Source organism: Ambystoma mexicanum, chromosome 1p, assembly GCF_040938575.1.
Source record: "Ambystoma mexicanum isolate Mex_15411 chromosome 1p, UKY_AmexF1_1, whole genome shotgun sequence".
Taxonomy (NCBI): domain Eukaryota; kingdom Metazoa; phylum Chordata; class Amphibia; order Caudata; family Ambystomatidae; genus Ambystoma; species Ambystoma mexicanum.
Window position 1 is genome coordinate 1276896175 of NC_090921.1, and position 21294 is coordinate 1276917468.

The 21294-nt window shown below is 46.7% G+C and overlaps 1 protein-coding gene across 1 annotated transcript in view; it reads right to left on the reverse strand.

Annotated features, from left to right (window-relative positions):
• The window catches only part of FUZ (fuzzy planar cell polarity protein), a 167987-nt gene that overhangs the window by 29707 nt on the left and 116986 nt on the right, over positions 1 to 21294 (reverse strand). The window lies entirely within an intron of this gene.

The following is a 21294-nucleotide window of genomic DNA, read 5'->3' on the forward strand; positions in this document are numbered from 1 at the left end:
TCCCAGATCCCCAAAAACTGTTCTCACGTACCCAAGTACTCACCACCTCTGATCAGTTCATCAATCAAGTGTCCACAAACTTCCCAATAATTCTGATGGCACAAACTCAGATTGCCACAGCATTGGCATGAATTAAATGGCACTTTCTCAAACTGAACCTGCCTGGCTTTTTCTGATGCAAGTGCCTACAAGACTTGAAACTGCACGAGGATAGTATCCCCCAGCCTCAGACAGAATAAGGAGTCAACAGGAAAATTAATCGGATCAGAGGCCTCCTAGGACATGTGCAAAAGCATCATATTGTCATATTCTTTGACCTCTGCCCCAAACCGCTGGCAAGAATGCTGTACCCCACCAGCAATGTCAGAGGCTACTTTCTATAAAGCTGAAAACATGGTGATAGACTGCAGAGGTTCCCGCAGATGGTTCATGCATACTATTCTTGTGACCCCAGAACCCCCATATCAAGAGTCATACAACTTTACACTCACCCTCTCCGTGCAACCCAGATATTTTTGCATGGTTAGATTTCCATCAAATTCTAATTGTCTATACTGTAACTTCTGTGCCACTGGAACACCAGGTGGCACCCACTGTGGACTAATTGGAACTCGAAAACCAACAATATAATCAGCCCCCCACAATATGTGTTCATATTTCTGTCTTTACTTTCCCTTTGCAACACATTGGTACTTCCCCCATTTCATTTCACAAGCTACATATCCCATAATGCACCTTCTGGAAGTTCTCATTACCTGGCTATTGGTATGCAGCAGTCTTAGAACTACAATCCACAGAAGCCCTAGGGATCCGTGCTGCTTCACTTTCCCAGTCCAGAGAGGGAGGAGGCAGATTACCTTCAGGTGTGGGCCTGCTTCAGCCCAGGATTGGTCAGTATTTAAACAGCTGCCTGCAAGGGCACAGTGCTCTTATTTCAAGTTCGCTGATAGACCTTTGTGCTTTGGACCTTGGATTTCTACTCTGTCCTATTGCTGCTGTTTCCAGAACATGTTCCAGTGCCCTTGCATCCTGCTCTGCACCCCTGCTCTCCCTGCAGCCTCCCTTCCCTGCTTGCAGACCTGTGATCTCTGTCTGCAGCTTTCTTCTCCCTACCCTGCAACCTTGTACACACACTGCCTGCAGTTCCCCTGCTCCTCTGTCTGCAGTCTTCTGTTTCCTGCCTGCAGTCCCTTACTCTCTACCGCCAATTTTCTTGTTGCCTGCCGTTCCTTTCTCTGCACCCATGCTCCATAGCTCGGTTCCCATGCTAGACCCATGTCTGGAAGTTTGTCTCGGGGGGTCCCGCTTTAGGTCGGCCAGGGGAAATAGGACAGACTGTTCTTTATTGATGGCTATCCCTGAGAGTCTAGTGTATGCGTCTGCCGCTTCTAGGAGACAAGGTAGGTTAGTGCGCGGGTTCTCCACGAAGAGAAGGACGTCGTCTGCATACAGCGAGATCTGATGCACCACTCCCATCTAGGTCTATCCCTGTGTCCCCGTATTCTGCACTGAGAAAGACCGCCCACGGTTCCAGAGCCAGTATGTGTAACATTGGTGACAGTGGGCAGCCCCGTTTGGTTCCTCTGTATATTCTCCAGGGTTTCGAAATGTGTCTTCCCATTTTCACTCTTGCTCTGGGATCTCTGTACAGCAGCCTAATCCATCTAAGAAACCCCTACCCTATACCAAAGTGGGACAAGACACTCAGCAACCACTTCCAGCTAACAGAGTCGAAGGCTTTAACGGCGTCTAAGGACACTACTGCGCATTCGCCCTGTCTCTGATTCGTCTGATCTATAACATGGTGTAACCTGCAGAGGTTCCATGATGTCTTGCGCCCTGGAACATAGCCCCTCTGGTCTAAGTGGATCAGTGTGGGTATTACTAATTTCAGATGGTTAGCCAGGACCGCCGTGAGTATTTTAGCGTCTTGGTTGATGAGGGAGATCGGCCTATAGGAGGCGCACTCTACTGAGGATTTCCCTGGTTTGAGGATCGGTACAATTATTGTTTTCGACATGCTGTTTGGTAGTTTTGTTTTCTCGTATGCCTCCTGGTAGGTTTCTAGCAATTTTGGGGCGATAGTGCCCTTATATGTCTTATAAAACTCACCCAGGAGGCCGTCTGGGCCTGGAGATTTGCCCGAGGGGAGCTTGGAAATCACTGTTCTGAATGTCTAGAGTTCAGTTCCTGGGCTTCCCCGCGGTGGGTTTTAACTGTCCTGTAGGTTGTCGTGCACCCTCTTTGTCTGCTGGGGGAGGTTACTGGGCTGGATATTTTGCCTTAGCTTTGCTTCGTGCAGTATCTTCTCTAGTGCACTTCGATGTGCCTTAGTAGTTTTCCTTGCGGCACTAGCCTCCCGGGCCTACAGGGTGGGTAGCGTCCCGTTTCACGTGTTTTTTACGTGAATTAGCTTGCAGTCGATATTGCTCAGTATACACTGGCTCTCGTCCCCTATATATCCTTATTCTCCCAGTCTTTATCCGGTCTTCTCCGCGTGTGCCTTCCGTTTGCCTCAGGTCCCCGGCGCGACACGGTCCGCTTCCCTCTATGTTGTCTGCCCCTCTCTCCTCCTGCTGCTTCCCCCAGCCTCTGGGTATGTTTTCTCTGCCAGCCGCGGGCTTTTCTGGACGATTATCTTGACCCGCCTATGCTTTATAAATCTTGCAGGCGGGGTGGCTCCGGAGGGGGATGGGGCCTATGTGCCCCCGTGCCCGTGTCGGAGTGGAGCTCGGGTGCGCTCTCCCCGCTGGGCTTCCTCCAGCTACGTACCTCTGTAGTGTCCGTATCAGTTCCCCGGGCTCTTCTTCCTGGATCGCCTCTGTTCGTCTTCGGCCACCTCTCCGGAGGGTCCCCTGCTATGCCGGGTGTTGTCTGTCCCCAGCCAGCCACTCTTCACCTGTGGTCACGAAGCGCTGACTTTCTCTCCGGCGGTTCGGTTTCTCGCGTCCGCCATTTTGTTTCCCGCAGGCGGCGTCTTCGTTTGCCTTTTTCTCCTCGATCCCTGATTGGATTTTCGTCGTGAGACTCAGCGAGTGATCTACAGATGTTCCGACGTCCGATTCTGTTAGTTTTAAGTGCTTTTTAATGGATTTGCACCAGTTTGGCTGGATCGGCTTCAGGATCTCGAAGGAGCTTCTCAATCGTGCCTCCTACTGCATGGCCCCCAAGCTACGCCCCAACTGTTGACATCCTTGGATATTTCTGATACCGTTATCGTCCTCACTTGTTCAATTCCTTTGTTCAGAGTTTGGCTGCTGGGTTTTCCGACAGGCAATCTCTGCTCCTTTCCTTTGTCGCGACCTCAGTCTTGTCCATTGTGCTATATTTGTTAACAGTGTGCTGGTTCCTGTTTCAGGGAGCAGTCACTGTTCCGTTCCTGCCGGATCCGCACAGGCTTCAGTCTTGTTTCATTGTTCATGCATTATGGTTCAGCTACTGACACCCGGTGCCACACAGGGGCGGATCCAGCCTCAACATTTTGGCAGGGCTGGATGGCAGTTTTGAACACTATTAGTGAGACGGGACATTAAACCTATTGCGCTACTGTGAACCCCCATCGTCTTAACGCCTCCTCCCCAAGCCCAGGAGGCTGAGTAGATATCACGCCTTCCTTTGGCCAATTAGATCCATCTTTCACCCCATCTCACCAGAGGCGTAGTCATTATTCTGTAATAAGTGGGGCCTGGAGCTAATGTAGTAGGGCCCACATTAAGAAGAGCCTGCGGAAGGAAGGGCACTTGTTCTGTCCCCAGCCAAATGCATAGGAGTGACAGAGAGTAGTGAGGGCGGGCGAACCAATTAAGGAGGGGTGTGTCCCCTTGAGAAAAGGTTTTAAATAATGGGTTACAATTGTGCATTTTACAGTACACTTTGTAATAAATTAGGTAAAAAGCCACACAGTTTACAATCGGTTTTTTAGGGTAAGACGTAAAACGTACGTTAGATGCCAAGCCACCAACAATGCACAGAAGCATTTTCAAACACATTTTCATAATGCATTTGCCTGCTATATGCCAGTACTCTGCAAGTGTAAAAAAGCATTTTCATATTGATTGTGCTCACACATGTCCATTCTGGTGCACCTATATATCCCACTATTCCCACATAGGAAAATACTCAGGTTTGCTTTGTCCATAATGCCAGTAACTATACTATAACAAAGCATGTTTATGCTCGCTCTCCCAATACATGCCAGTATCCCCATGCAAGAACATACTCTTGTTGGCTTTGCCTTAATGCCAGTGAAAAAAAGCCATGCCACAGTAAGAAATATACCCTTGCTGGCTACACAAATCCCCCACTCCACATATAAGAACACTCAGCTTGTTTTATTTGCTCCCTAACGGCAGTAAAAAATGTCATGCCACAGTAAAAAAAAAAAACATAGCCTTGCAGGCAGCACGAATGCCCCCACCCCAATGTAAGAATACTTATGTTGCCTTTGGCCTTAAAACCAGCAATAAACTGCAATGCCACAGAAAGAAAACATGCTCTTGCTGGCCAGCTGGTAAGATAGCTCAGCGTGCTGAGCGCATGCTTTTGTAATCCGAGTGCGATTCGCAGGTTCAAATCCTGGGAAGGCGAACTCTGCCTTTCATACTTCAAAGTGACCTCCGTGATCTCTACCCTACCCTACGGACCTTGTTGTATTATGTTGCTTTTGCACCTTGTTACCTCTCTGCTACTCTGTACTGTACCGTTTTCACTGCTCACCAAGTTGTACCACCGCAGTGATACTTGTGGGCTTGGGCGATGTCAATAAATGCAATACATTTTTTTAAAAACGAATTAAATGAGTGTAAACTTCGGCTGGGTGATACATTTGATGTAAATATGTTCTCTGTACACCGCTTTGGCAAAAGCACTATATAAATAGCATATCATCACACAAATCCCCCATATAAGAACACTTATGTTGCACGCATCATGTTATATTCCCCCATGTAAGAATATGTATGTTGCCTTTGAGCTTAAACACCAGTAAAATAAAGACACAAGTCAAAATAAGGAAACATGCGCTCCTCCCCATGTAAGAACACTCATCATGTTGCCTTTGACCTTAATGCGAGTACAACATTCCATGCCACAGTAAGACCCAGCCAGGCCAGCCCCACTGTAGTATACAAAGAGTCAGGTTTGATCCGTGCAAAGGAAAGCATGTTTCCCCGGCCCAGAAGGAGGAATTAGACAGCTGACATGGAATAGCCACAGAGAAAGGAGAGGAAGAGGAGAATGAAAAGAGGAGGTTATCCCTGCATCCTTTCAAAGCAATGAGTAGACAACTTGGGCAAGGGAGAATTTGGGGAACTGTCCAAAGAGCTGTCTAGTCTATGAGGCAAAGGGCAGGCATACACTGGCCCATATGGCAACAGGGCAATACATGAAAGTCCAGCCTAACATGCTAGTGTGGGACACTTTTTTGGGTCAAAGTGCCACATTTGTGGGCCAAAGTGGGTCAGGTTGATGGGTTACTGTAGCTTGCAGTTGATAGTTTTGACCAATGCTGCAGAGTAAAAAATGCTTTAAAAAAAATATATCACTATCTGTAACTAATATTACCAAACACTCCCCAATGTGTTGTGCCGAAACAGGCTGCCATGAAAAGTAATGAAAAATCTGTCATAGAAAGGAACACATTGCAATGTGCAAAGGTGGGCCACTTTTTCTTTGGTGCCTGGAGTTAATTTAATGTTGAGCCCGAACCTGGCAAAGAGGAGTGGGAGGGTATATAAAGGGGGAAACTGAGTAAGTGGCAACCTTTCTTAAGGTAATAGCAAGCGAAGCACAAGGAGAAGGGATGGCTGCTGCCTAAAGGGGGCTGACGTTGTGCGGTAGAGATCAGAGCCCCATAGAGAGCCCGCGTGTGGGGGCGTCGTGGAGGATGCGCACCAGACCTGCTCAACACTCCAAGAGCAAGGAAAGAGGGGATACGAAATGGAGCGGGCCTTGTGACATTAATATAAAAAGGATACAAAATCACTTGTACGTTAACTCCATTTAAATGTAGAGTGCTGTCTCAGTTATTGGAGGGTGGGCAGAGGGTGATCAGACAGTTGCGTGCAGCATAGCACAACGATGCGTGTAAATACAAAGACACACGTAATCACAGACTCTTTACAGGCCTGCATGAAACCGTATCTACAAATGATTAACTTAGCCTTGCACATGAGTGCACATCATGTACCAGGCCACTTGGAGCCTTTCTTATCATGGTTATTAATAACCTATCAGTGGAGTTTGCAATGCATTTGTGAAGGTAATGCCTCCCTAAGCATATGTTCTGGGTCAATTGTGCACATCCAAGCTGAGTGTCTTTGCGTTCCTCTTGCACTCACTGAAGCCTCCAAGACTGTTCACACCCACTGCTGCACTTCAGACAGCAGCGACTCTCGCCCTTGGGATCTACTGGACTTTGACTCTCTCCAGCTTTCAGTGCTACAAGCAATAGTGGGACACTTTTTCTTTGCACTACCCTACACTTTTGCGGGCCGCAGCAACAAACAAAATACTTTTTTCGCACTGAACTGGGCATGTTATTATTGTCCATGCACAGTTCAGTGCGAAAAAAATAAGTATTTTTATTGCTACTTTTTCGTGGGGTGGCCAATGGTGGGGGCAGCATTTTTATAAGGGTGGCCATGGCCCCCCCCCTTGGTGGCGCCCCTGCTGACACCCACACCTGCTGCTCTTTTCCATGATCAATCAGATTGGGTCCTGTAATAAGAACCAGCTCAGAAGGCTAGAGTTTCACCTAAATCTTGAGAAACTCTTTCCCCATTCTGTGTACACTCCAAGTCAGAACCTAACGTGTATGTCTTGTTTGCATTCTCTGCCCCTTTCTGTTCACTGCTTTTGTTGCCAGTCTGTATCGATAGCCTGCCCTTTCTTGTCTGCAGTATGCCTTACGCTCCTGTCTCTTGTGCATTATTTTCCCCTCGGCTTTGTGGGTACGTCCCTGCCCTCAAGCCCCCGACACATAATCCTATCTAATGTGCTTTCACAAACTCAAAGTAAGAACAGTGACAAAAGTGTTCACTTGAAGCACTTATAATTCTCAAGTACCAAACAGCAACTGAAGCAGAGGCCTGCTAATATTTCTAAGTTCACCTAGCACATACATATTAAAGGATAGTTCCGGACTTTTTTTTTTATTGTCCCTACGGTTCGGCCATGTGTTTTTAAGCATAAATCGGTAGATCGTAGAAAACTTTCCTATGGACCTTACCCGACTTTTCGTCCATTAACGCACTCGAAATCAGCCGCCATTTTGTGATAATCCTATCATTTCCCCCCCATCGACCTGGCTCACCTGCGTTTGCGGCACTAAATCAAATCCCCCGCCCCTGAGCCTGACATCAGCAGACGCGTACCGCCCATTTCCCAACACCAAAGCACGTTTCGTGTCAACAATCGCTGCGCCTCAGCTAATGAAGTGTCGCCATGGAAATGGCAGGACGCCTCTTTCCTCAATAAGTATAAACACACCGTTTCACAACACACAGCAGCAGATTTTCGATTCCATTCCTCTCTCTATGTTACTTTGAGTATTCTGTGACTCGTTTCTGTGCTCTGGTCAGCTACCTTCGCCGCTTCTAGGCCTTGTGAACACCTGTACCATCTCTGTAAATTATTTTACTTTCTTTACCACACAATGGCTACAGTAATGCCGTATATGTACGAGCCCGAGTACACCGAGGAGGAACTACTGGAAAGGCAAGCACGCAAAAACGATGGGGATTCGGACGGCAGTTGGGAGGACCAGTCAACGGATGAAGAGCCTGGACCATGTCGCATGGACGGCGTCTCCACCTGGTGCACGTGCAAACGGTGCGAGCTAATGCCAACTGAGGAGGAGAACTGCTGCTGCCGTGAAAATTCCGGCTGCTTGGCCTACATTTCGGAAGGCGAGCCAAGTCCGCAATGCATCACCGAGCTGCCAGAGTTCGGGGAAGCCTGCCTCTCACGGACCGTGTTGAGGATGATGATGGTGCTTATGCACGAACTTCGCGGCACTGTTCGTCCGCGTAATCCGAGTAACGAGTAAGTATACTCTGGTTGTGATGTCAGTGATGCCACTACTATTTCATGGTCGTCTCCCACATATAAAATTACATCTACATATCATTCGAACGCATGTAAATTGGTTCCATTGCATCTTTCTTTTTCACAGGTGGTACAGGCTGGTGGCCTATCATTGCTTCACTTGGTGGCTTCACGGGAGGCTCGGACACCGCGTTCGGAGAGTAATACCTGCCTGTGCGGTACTTGCCATTAGACAACATTTCCCCAGCGACAGTGGACAATACCGCGGATTTTCCCTGGATGTGCTGCAACCGGAACTTTACAATGCGTAATGTTTATTATTTATGTTCAATTGAAATTAAGATCTAAAATAAAACCCAACATATATTTTAACAATGGTTGTTTTGATTTTTTAAATGAATCTAGTGTGTCTCCATTGAATAGTCTTCCTGTGCCTTGTCTTGTCACACCACATATCTCCGGCCAGCATCCTCCCTCACGCTGGCCGCCCACCTTCAATCCACATAAGTGTGTCTCCATTCACGAGTCTTCCTGTGTCTAGTCTGCACGACCACCGCCCCAATCCACCCCCCGCCCTATCAAAGGCAGTTCACACCGGGGTACTTGCGCTGGCAAGTGGAGCTGTCAGGGAGCGATAAAGGCCAAGAGGTGCCAAAGACCATGTACACTTCAAAGTGGTCTATAGAGCATGGGTTGTTGTTCCCATGTCTACCTCCAGACCCCGTGTCTCCTGCCAAGCATCCTCCCTCACGCTGGCCGCCCACCTTCAATCCACATAAGTGTGTCTCCATTCACGAGTCTTCCTGTGTCTAGTCTGCACGACCACCGCCCCAATCCACCCCCCGCCCTATCAAAGGCAGTTCGCACCGGGGTACTTGCGCTGGCAAGTGGAGCTGTCAGGGAGCGATAAAGGCCAAGAGGTGCCAAAGACCATGTACACTTCAAAGTGGTCTATAGAGCATGGGTTGTTGTTCCCATGTCTACCTCCAGACCCCGTGTCTCCTGCCAAGCATCCCCCCTCACGCTGGACGCCCCCCTGCAAACCGCATAATGCCACGACATATACACGTCATTCATTCACAAACACACCCCTGTTTCGAATTCTTTATAACCCACTTCATATTTCGAATGAGAACTTCTTCGCGCTTTGCTAGTCAACCCGTGAAGGTGCTGGTTATCTGCTCTTCGTCTCTGTGAACTTCCGTGACCACTTCGAGCAAACTCGTCAGTTTGCAACCTGTGAACTGCTCCCTATTCTACGACAAGAAACTACTCTGATCCCTGCATCTAACTGTTTGTTCGTCAAGGTAAGGCCATGTACCATAATCATTTTGCGTCCAATTTTTTAATTTATATCCATTTGCTAGTAGTCATCAAATTGCATCCATGTTTTCTTTTCGTTCAAGACAGTACATGCAAGGAACTAGTCACATGTTCTGAGTTTAGTCAAATTATTTTTCTATTTTTTTAAAGTTATTCAAATACTTATCCGCATGTGAATAACGTGTATAGTTCCAAGAACCAAAACGAACCTTGCATTGGACCTTTTATGTGTCATTTAATTTTTTAACACATTGGTATTCATTGAGAATTGTTGATCTTTACTTTTCAGAACTTTCCACAATGCCTGCCTGTTCCATTGGCGGTTGCCCTTCGAAGACCCATAATAAATCTGAAGGTACTATAATGCATGTTTTCCCTAAGACAATAGATCAGATAAGAGAATGGGTCCGATATTGCGGATATCCACCGTCTGAGCTTGAAAGTAGAGTCCTAGAAGTCTTTGCGGACAAGAGGGGTGATCGATACCGCATCTGCAGCAGGCACTTTAGCTCAGACATGTACTACACATCATTGCTAATAAAGAAGAAAACACCGCGAGCAAGGCGAAAATTGCTCTCAACCGCTATTCCCACTCTATTCGTCCACATCCCTCCACTGGTGAGTCAAGTTTACGGATTTAGCTCTCGGCCTTGCGGTAGTGTGTAGCATTAGCTAACAATAATTTCCCCATTTATGTATCCACTAAATATGAAGGCGGAAGATTCTCCATCCGTGTCGTTATTGCAGTTATCAGCCACTTCAAGCGCCTATCGGGTAATCTTACATAGCTATTCTGCCACTGACTTGTTTTAGGCATGTAAATCAATAGTTTTCATTTATCGTGTAATTATTTTACCTAATGGTACACCCTAGTACTCGTCCTCTAGTCTTTGTTTTCAGTTATAATTATTGTTATCCAAAATAATGCAAGTACTGTCTTTCAGGGAGATGCTGAGGAGTCCAACGCATTGACGACAACCGTTGATGTCACTCAGATGCTCGAGGTACGTTTCCGGACAGTTCCATCGATGGAGATCATCAGATCTTGCATTCTTGTAGCGTGATTGTTACACACAATGTTTCTTTCGTTTTTAGCCATTGATATGTCCTTCTGTCGTCGCCCTCCTATGTGTCTTCTTTTTTCAATATTGTGTTCATTACTAATGAAAGTCCCATGTTTCAGGGAGTCGATGGAGCATTAGTCCAAGAAGAAGGGGGAGCATGCAGTTAAGGGTCGGCGCAACAGCTTGCAGAAGTGTGCACCGCAGTTACAGCGTCCCTTGATGTTCTTATGCATTTTGAGGTATGGATACTGACAGTTCGATCAAGCGTGATCATATGACGTGATTACATCCACTATACTTCCTTCTTTATTAACGCAAGTACTATGTTTCAGGGAGATGACGGAGCTTCTTCTACAAGAACATCACCCCTAGTAGTGGATGCAGATCTCTGGGTGGTGACACTTCCTACGATCGAGCAAATCGAATCATATTTAGATATCCATTATTTATTTTAGACAACTGATCATTTGTGCAGGTCTATTTAGATGAGCCGTTGACGCCTGCACAAAGTTTATGTTCTTTTTAACAAAATAGAAAACCATACTAATGCAATTACTGTGTTTCAGGGAGTTGCTGAAGCATCATCTTCAATAATATCATCAATGGAAGTCTATGCGGAGCCCGAGGTATGGTTCTTGACAGTTCCATCTAACTAGATCAACAATGCGTGAATAATTGTCGTTTGAATGTTCTACACAATGCGTTCATTCGTGTTTTGCTATTGAGATGTACGTGGGTATTGGTCCCCAAGTACATTTTGTGTTTTCAATATTATTATACATACTAATGAAAGTTCTATGTTTCAGGGAGTCGATGGAGCGTCAGTGCGTGATGGATGTGCTTATCATGAAAATATAGTCGTTGCAGCGCAAGAGGAAGTGGAGACATGCACACACGAGTCGGAGCAACAGCGTCCAGATGTTGAAGTTCGAGGCAAGAAAGTTTCAAAGAAAAGAAAGCAAAAGGTTAGTGTCCTGGTCACTATATTATGTTGTTTTTCACTGTTAATAGTTCAATACTGTAAGTTGTGTTTAAACTGAACATCCCTTTTCCAATCTGTCCTCTAGTTGCGAGTGGGTGTACGAACTACATCTACACAGACAGTGAAGCGAACGAGAGATGTTGCTTGTCAAACCTTTTGGCAGGGACTTGAGACTGGAGATGCATCGTGCCAATGGGAAGAATATGAAGTGATTGACAACGGAGCTATACCACCACCAGCCATTGATAGCGAATGTCCTCCTGGTAGTTCGGATGCAGTCGGAGATCAATTCACAGAATCCACACCCGCAAAAACTAAGACCGCGAGAAAGTTGAAGAAATTGTTTTATTCTCCCATCGCCGGAGAAGGAACAGATGTTGCAATGGAAGAGAATGCAATGGACGACAATGAAACACCATCAATATCACTGAACATAGCGGAAGACGATATCAGAGATTGTACCTTTAATGTGAGTGACATGTCCTCAACGTTACAGGCCGAACCAGCTGGGATGCAGAGTGACAGTATAAGGAAAGAGGCCAAATTCATTGTATTCGATAGTTGTTTGATTGATATTATTATTATGCTGAAATGTGGGCATTCGGTTGGTGGGGAAGTATGTGGGGAGCCATTGATTAATGTGACTCGTGCAATTCGAGGCACTAACCTTAAAATACATGCCACCTGTACACAATATCATCCGTTCTCATGGTCTGCACAACCCATGCTGGGGCAACTGCCAGCAGGCAATCTACTTTGTGCAGCGGCCGCACTTTTTAGTGGTTCAAGTTTTAAAAAGTTAGAGTATTTCTTTCAGTTTGTGGGAATCCATTTCATTGCGAAAACTCAGTTCTACAAATACCAAACCGATTATCTATTTCCAGCCATTAGCGAAGCTTGGAGAATGGAAAAAATGTCTATTGAAAGTACATTCGCGGGCAAACGGTTCAGGCTAGCCGGTGATGGACAGTGCGACAGCCCAGGATTTTCAGCCAAGTACTGTACCTACCACTTTCAGGACATGGTAAGTAAGAAAATTGTGAGTTCGGTGGTCGTGCAGGTGTCACAAAGTACATCCTCAGTGGCCATGGAGAAAGTTGGCTTTGTAGCATCATTGCAAGAACTACAATCGCGGGGAATGGTGATCGACCTGATAGCCACGGACAGACATGTTTCAATTGCCAAGACAATGAGAGAAGAGTACAAAAATATAAATCACCAATTTGACGTATCGCATCTTGCAAAAACAATCAATAAAAAAATGTCGGCTGCAGGTAAAAAAAAAGATATGCAAGGTATTTCACAGTGGTCCAAGTCAATCAGCAACCATCTTTGGTGGAGCTCAAAAACATGTGAAGGGTCGTTGGAAATTCTACTGGAAAAATGGCGGTCAGTAATGCTACACTGTAGCAACGTTCACCGCTGGACCACAAACCAACATTTCCACAATTGTGAACATGGCCATTTGTCCACAGAGGAGGCACGGAAGAAGAAGTGGTTGATTCCTTCATCACCCACTCACAAAGCCATTGAAAAGATTGTATTTGATAAAACTATAACAAGAGATTTGAGGGGACTCACGGAATTCTGCCACACAGGAGATTTGGAGGTGTTCCACAATATGTGCCTAAAGTACAGGCCAAAACGATTGCATTTTGGCATGGAGGGCATGATAAATCGGACTCTTCTAGCGGTCTTGGCACATAACCATAATGTTGGCCGTCAACAAAGTAGGACGACCGGAACTTTAGGGACGCTTCGCTACAATAAGGCCTTCACTAAAAGAAGTAAACAATGGGTGATCAAACCAGTGTTTGAGGATATGCAATATGAGTTTATTGAGAGACTTATTGTTGATGTCCTAGATAGGCACATACATGGAGTTGTGAACGAACCTGTGCAGGGGACAACTGCATTGCCACCCAACATTGCCTCTGTTCCATGTCCACCTAAAGCAGAGCTCATTGAGAAATACACATCACGGTTTAAATGATTGTAATTTGATTGTCTGTTCTCTCGAGTCTCCTCATGTCGCAGGCCCATTGAATATGTGTAGCTATGTATTGTGTAAATAAAAGTGATTGCTCAGTGTACATGCAATGTGTCTATCCAACCTTGTTCATTTGCGCATTAAATTAAACCAAACAGTAATATAAATCATTTTTCAAAACATATAGAATGTCTCCGTATTTATGGTTCTCTGGGGCTGCAAAGCACGCAGACAAAATGCAAAGATGGAGTGTAAATTTCAAGTCCTGTGAGATGGCCTTACACTGAATGTAGCTAACTAGGAATGTGTGCTCGTTCAAAGTGAAGGTCAGCTGCTTTGATTTTTTGCTCGGGTGCCGGAATGGCCCACGACTCAGTATAAGGTTCTATTGTTATTTGACCTTGACAGGCCGGGACCATCCCGAAAGACTTCTTTTTGGGGGTGTGGTGCAATAACGTAAGAAACGATAATGAATAAAATTTCAGAAACGATAGCCATTTAATGTTCGTTCATTAGAAGAAATAACTTCGGCATAGAAGGAGTGGTATTTCGGGGCTGCCCTACGCACAGACACAATGGAAAATGCAAATATAATGTAAGTAACTCTTTAGATGAGTTTATACCGCAATTTAATTACTATACAGTAGCTTTAAAGACGGGTTAAGTTGTACTTGTTCGTTCTATGTGGCATATTGTTTTGTACTGCGCACTATCTTGAGAAGAACCATCTCCTTTTACGGAAGCACGTCAAAACCTTCCTCTTTGCTTCTGCTTTCTCTCTCCCTCTCCCCTGCTACAACTGGTCCACTGTCTGCGACCTCGGTCCTGGGCCCTTCCACTCTCCACCTGCACTGCCTCCCTGTCAACCCCTGCACTGGGAGACTGTCTCAGTATCCTACAGCCCCCCCTTCCCAGCACTTGTTCTGCACTTACCTTGCACTCGCCACCAGCTGGCCCTATGTATTTATTATTTTATGCTACTTACCTTGTACTCCACTTCCCCCCTCCCCTTCCCCTTGCACTTTTACCTTCCCCCTACCCCTGCACTTCTTCTCCTTGTTCCCCCCTCCCTGCCTCGCCACGCCTTGAAACACTTGTGTATATGCGCGTTGCAAATGCCATATTATATCATATCAGTGACGAAGTGGTCCACTGGCGCTCAGGCGGCTCTGAAAAAGGCGGAGGAGAGGGGGTGGGTTACTGGAAATGACGCACTGTCCTAGCTATGAAATAATTTCCCGACCTAATATATAAAATGAATAATTTTAATAAAGATCTGATGGCGAGACTAATTTCATTTTTTATGTTTTTAAAACAGGTACATCCTTCATTATTGTCCGTGTCACGAGTACCAGACACCGGCGGATGGCTTTTACAACCGCCAGTTGCTTCTCCGCGTGAACAACGTTACCACCCTGACCATTTTATGGGACGATCGCCAAGTACAAGTATGCCCTTACGCGGTACTAATGGCTAGATGCAACATACATACCGTTGTGGTGGCCTAGTGCCTCGTTGTTGGAACAGCCATGCGATTATCAGTGCGACCGAAGAGCTTATTTTATCGTAAACCAACACCCTGTGTACTGCACACGAACATCGCTTGCCTCAAGACGAACTATTTTGGATCGAGAGCAAAGAAAAATGCAAATCGCTGAATATTCTCTAAACATTTGATGTCCAATAAATGTACTTTACCAAATGTACCGTGTTGCCGTTTGATTTAAAAGTACAGTTTCATATTCCGAATTGTGGCGCGCTGTGTTGTGAGCTGATCTGTGTTGGTTTCCGGGTTCTGTGTGGAGTCGCGTAGAAGACGCCTGGGCGCGTTTGCCTACGCAGCACAGTCACGGAGAGAGGCGGGGAATATGAATGTTTTGATAAAGTCTGTTTCAGGGGCGGGGGATTTGATTTAGTGCCGCAAACGCAGGTGAGCCAGGTCGATGGGGGGAAATGATAGGATTATCACAAAATGGCGGCTGATTTTGAGTGCGTTAATGGACGAAAAGTCGGGTAAGGTCCATAGGAAAGTTTTCTACGATCTACCGATTTATGCTTAAAAACACATGGCCGAACCGTAGGGACAATAAAAAAAAAATCCCGGAACTATCCTTTAAGGCAAGACAGTGGCAACTATTACAGCATCCATCTTTAATTTTGCTCACCAGTCTGCAGCAATGGTAGTTTGATTTGAAAGGATTCCTCTCTGTCCCCTTGTTCAGGCCGCAGGGTTACCCTGAGGTTCACCGGCCTCTCCTAGTGGTAAACGTGATGGGGCAGCCAAGGCAGCACTGGCAGGCGAGGAGCAGAATGTCTAAAGACCCAGCGAACATAGTTACAACGTATACAGCTCCATGTACTGAGCGTGTAGTATTTGGCCTAAATACGCTGTCACTCAAAGCACTGCATTTATTAGTGCTTAAGAAAACATTAACATCCGGGCATGGATAGCTGTGCTGTGCCGGAATATCCGGGTTCCATCTGTGAATCCATCATTAAAAGTAGAGAGATTCTATACTGCCATCGTGTGGCCAATGATGGAAACTGCAGCACCGATAATTACATGATTTTGATTCTGTTTGAAGCAGTACTCTAGCGGTTAGAGGCCTGTTCTAACCAAAGGCCTTTGTCGGTAATGCTGTACAACTCCTAAGCCACCCCCATATGCAGAGTGCGAACATCTCCATATCAGAAAATTATGCAGAGCATATTCTTCTTTCCTGTTAGGATGATTTTATTGGCCTTATTTATGGGGCTCAGCTAGAGCCTAGTTTAATTGGCGTTGCCTCGGAGTTATGGCTACTCTCTAAACGTAGCAGATCGGTCAAGGCAACTCTTGACGGGGAAGGATGTTTGAAAGGTGAAGTAAATCCTTTTGATAAATACACAGAGGAAGATCCACACAATATACCTGTAAAATATATTCTTTATAATAGGGTTGTGTAAAGTTACGACTGCAGGATTTGTATACTTGAAACCAATTCGCATACGGTTTTGGAATTGGTGCAGATCTTGTTGTTTCCGGTTTGTGGTCAATAAATGCAGCTGTCTCTTCTGCTGGCATACGTACTATGTGGCCCACTTATTACACACCGACCCAAAGAACAACACTTCGGCAGGGTTCCTGGGCAACAAAACTCAGACTGCTCTGAACGGTGTACATAAAAATAATATTTTGGCTGGGAACTGTCTGCCTCGAGGAACGTGTCACGTGAGGCGAGCAGATTTCTCATAGCATGATTTATGGTCTTTCCATCGAATTGTATGCATAGAGGGACATTTGCATCGAATTTTTTGCAACGAAAAAATGTGCATCAAATGCATTTTTTTTTATGGGGGGGTCCTCCCCAACCCCTCGTTGTTTACCCTTTAAAACCCATCCAAAAATAATTAACCCTTTACCCATCAAAAACATGCATTCAATGCCTATTGTTTGGTTGCAAACCCCTGGATGCAAAGGAATTCGATGGAAAGGCATTAGATGGATATACCAGATACCTCATAACACGAGAGCCGGGGCAGAGTGTGTGCGACACGCGCATAACGTCTGAGGTAAATGGTGAAGCCTGTGAGGAAAAGCTTATGCCTTGATTCTGGAGGTGGCACAAGGGTTGCAAGGTGGTGGGCGTTAGGGGTGGACTGCGAAGCAAAAGAGGTCCCAGGAATTATTCTGCAGATCGGCCCCATAGAACACATTTTGAGCAATCCCAACCCCTTTCCCATAGGCCCATGATGCAGAGGCCTGCCTGCCTGCCTGCCTGCCTACCCGGAAATCTCCAGAGGCCCTCGTTGGCCAGTCACCCGCTGGATTCAGAAAGCTGCTAAATGCCAGACTTTTCAGACAGGCTTACCTTGCAGACCAACGGGCGGTGGCCACCTGCGGATAGGGTGATGACTAAGACCTTCTGCCTCATGGTGGTCTGGAGGACCCGAGTCACCACCCGCTCTCTGCCTGTGAGCAGTCAACGGTCCCAGACAGTTTGCTTTCTATCCATGTGTGGACTTGCTATACTAGTGCGTGCTGGAAAGGGACATTGTTTACTGGGGGATGTCGGGTAATGGGGGTGCAGAGTTTAGGGGCTGGGTGCGGAGCTGGCAGTTGCTTTCATGATGATTCTTTCCAACCTACACATCAATTCCACTTGGAATCACTTTGATGACAGCGGTGCCACCAAATAATAATGTATATTAAGCAATGCAGCAAGATGTTAATTACTGCAGAAGTTCAGGGAGGGAGCCTGTGGGGTGCTGAAACGCAAGTAGTTGCTCTTTTGTCAGCAAGGTCCTGATGCAGACTAAACTTGAGTCAAAAGGCAACAAGGTAATGGCGCTGCTGGGGGCCCATTTTAGTTGAAAAGCATGAAAGGCTCGGACGCTGCCCCTTCCCTTAACCAAAGTGTGCCCTCCACACACGTTATGTTATGTTATTTGGCATTTATATAGCGCTCTATATATCATTGGTATGCCTTCAAAGCGCTTGTGGGTTGAACACCCTTGGGAACCGTAGTTCAGGTCAGTCAAGAGAGTAGGGTATCATAGGGTGCTTGGGTGGACTCAATATGTGTGCAGCTGATGCGATTCGCTGATGGTATCTGCATCCTAAAATTAGGGGTGGTGGTAGTATTGAGATCAGTTGAATGTGTGCAGTTTGGAGGTTGGGCTCTGAGACTGGATTCTGGCTGCGTTGGGCCGGTGTAGGACGTTTATGTGAGCAGCTAGGCCGGGTTTTCGTGGGGTATAGCTGCATTCTAGCAGGATGTTCAGGTGTTCATGGAGTATTGTTCATATGTGAGCAGCTAGGCTGAAATTGATCGAGGGGTGTAGCTGTGCTCTATTGTGTGTTGCTGTAGAGTCGAGAGTGAGCATATTGATAGGAGAGGCGAGTGTCTGGAGTGAATGTTTTATTCTTACGAGCCCACTGTTCTGGATTTCATTTACGCGATTTGAGATTACTGTATTTGAGATTACTGTATTCACAAATCTAAGTGTGAGATTCTCTAACATTCACAATCTTGTCTTGATGTGACGTAAGCCAATAGTCGCAGTTAAACTAATGTGGCACTGGCTAACATCCACAGTCCTGTCTAGGTGTGTCGCAAGCTAACAATCACAGAATATATCTAAATGTGGCACTCGCTAACATTCACATTCGTGTCTAGATGTGACGTGAGCTAACAGTCGCAAAATATGTCTAAATGTGGCAGTGGCTAACATGCACGATCCTTTCTAGATATGACCAGAGCTAACAATCACAAAATATGTGTAAATGTGTCACTGGCTAATATTCACAATCCTGTCTTGGTGTGACGCACACTGATATTCACAGTTCAAACTAAATGAGGCACCAGCTAACATGTAGAAATCTGTCTAGATGGGACGTGAAACAACAATCACAAAATATATCTAAATGTGGTATTAGCGAATTCACAATCCTGCCTAGGTGCGACGCAAGCTGATATTCACAGTTAAAACCAAATTTGGCATTGGCTGTAATTTGCACTCCTGTCTATATGTGACACACGCTGATATTCATAGTTTAAACTAGAGGATGCACTGGCTAACATGCACAATCCTGTCTGGATGTGACACGAGCCAACAATCACAAAATATGTTTAAATGTGGCCCTGGCTAATATTCACAATCCTGTCTGGATGGGACGCAAGCCAACAATCACAAAATATGTAAAATGTGGTACTGGCTAACATTCACAATCCTATATAATTGTTAAGCTGAATAGTATTAACATCCTGGCGACCTATGTTGTGAAGGTAGGTGGAGTGGCGGGGCGGGGCTTCTGGAGTAGAGCGATTGCTCTACTCACCACCCTGGGCACACCTACCTTAATGGTTGCTGCTGGTTGACGGCTGACCGCTGGCCTCCCCTGCTGACACCTGCAGACCCTGGGCCTCATTACGGGTCTGGCGGACACCCTGCTGGAGATAACGGCGGGTTGCCCCCAGACCTGCAATGAATTACCGGCGCCTGACTTCCCAGTAACACTTGAGTATTACAACCCCAGCGGCCGAGAAGTCAGGCACCGGTAACTCTGTTAATCCCCATTCCCATGGAGTCCAATTGGACTCCATGGGAGTGGGGACCACAGAAGCACCGTCACTGTTAATTACGGTGCCAGTGCTTCCGTGACGGCTTGCCTACCGTGGCAGCTGTGTCCAGCAGGGTCTGCCCTGTCAGTCAAAGCGGCTCCGGCAGGCAAACCCTTAGGGTACCGGTCTGGAAACGACGCTGCTGGTAGGCTAACCGGCACCGTTGTTTCCGGACAGGCACACATGTAATGAGGCCCACTGTCTGGAGGCGCTACTGTAGGAGCCACCCTTTGCCTTGGGGCCCTTAGCCGCAGGGGCTGTCGGGCAGAGGGCTGCCCTAGGAAGGTGTATTAAAAGCAGTGATTGAGCCAATCAGAGGGGGGGGGGGGCAGGAGGGAGGAGGGAATCAGGCCGGAGCAGTAAGCGGGAGAAGGGGGAATCCACAGCGCACGGAGCGCAATTCAAACCCTAAATATTACCCAAACATGCACATCCATCCGAGAGCCCCAAGCTGCCCCCCACTCACCTTTAAACCACCAGCAACGTGCTGGGTTCTTTGCCGTGCGGGCCTACAGCCTCGCAAAACAAACGGCTTGCCGATGAGCCAATCAGGGGAGGTTGCGGGAAGGAGAAGGGAACCAGGCCGCAGCAGGAAGCGGGAGAAGGGGGAATCCACAGCGCACAGAGCGCAATTCAAACCCTAAATATTACCCAAACATGCAAGTCTATACCGGAGCCCCAAGCTGCCTCCTTTTCACCTTTACCCCGTGATGTCTGCTGTGGCCCTCACCTCCTCCCTGGTCGCCCATGATGTCTGCTGTGGCCCACACCTCCTCCCTGGTCCCTGTGATGTCCGTTTCCCCCCGTCTTCTCTGGCCCCTCATCCTGCTTTGCCCCCCCACCCCCCAACCTGCTTTGCCTTTCTTTTTCCTGCCTTCCCCTTCGCCTTCTCCCTATCCCTTCTTCCACTCTCCTTCTCCATAACCTCTGTTGGAATGGTCTTGATTCACGATGGTTTCATCATCACCGACCTGTTGCCCTCGCTTGGATTTAACTTTGTGGACACATTGACTTTTGTTGCTTCAACTTCTCAACTCTCATCCTGGACCTCCCCTGGATCTCGTACTCAGGGTGGCCCTGAACCACGCTGTCCCCATTGTCATCTTGAATCTTTGCTCACATTTTCTGCTCCATGCAACATTATGTGGTTTACTGACCTCTGCAACTGTATTTGCTCTCCCCTCTGCTTCTCCGCTCTTTTTCACTGTTTTATTCGTTGCTCTTTCCTCCTCTCCCTTCTCCCTCCTTCCCTTACCTTTTCTATACACTAACACCATCAGAATTGTCTCTGATCTAGTATGACTGCATCAAATGTTTTTCTCCTCCCACTTCCTTTACTTGTCCCCCCCCAGCACTAAATTTAAAATGTATCAGGCCTAGTATGATAGTCGCTTGTTTTGTTCTTCTCCTTCTCCCTTTACTCCAACCCCCGCTTACACCCCACCTTTTGTTAGATTCCAGCACTACCTCAATTGTCGTCAGGCATAGTAATGTAGCCGCTTGTCTGTCTCATTCTCCCTCCCACCCCCTCCCCTTCTTATCATTGTCAATAGCTCTTACTCTATTACTAATGTCTCCAGACCTGTTTGATAGCAGCTTGTTGGTCTCCTCCTCCCCCCTCTCCCTCATTTGTTTTCTCCTACCTCTCCCCCTCTAGCACTATCTGAAATGTCGTCAGGCCTAATATGATAATCGCTTGTTTGTTCTTCTCCTTCTCCCTTTACTCCTTACCCCCACCTATTGTTAAATTACAGCACTACCTCAATTGTCATCAGGCATAGTAAT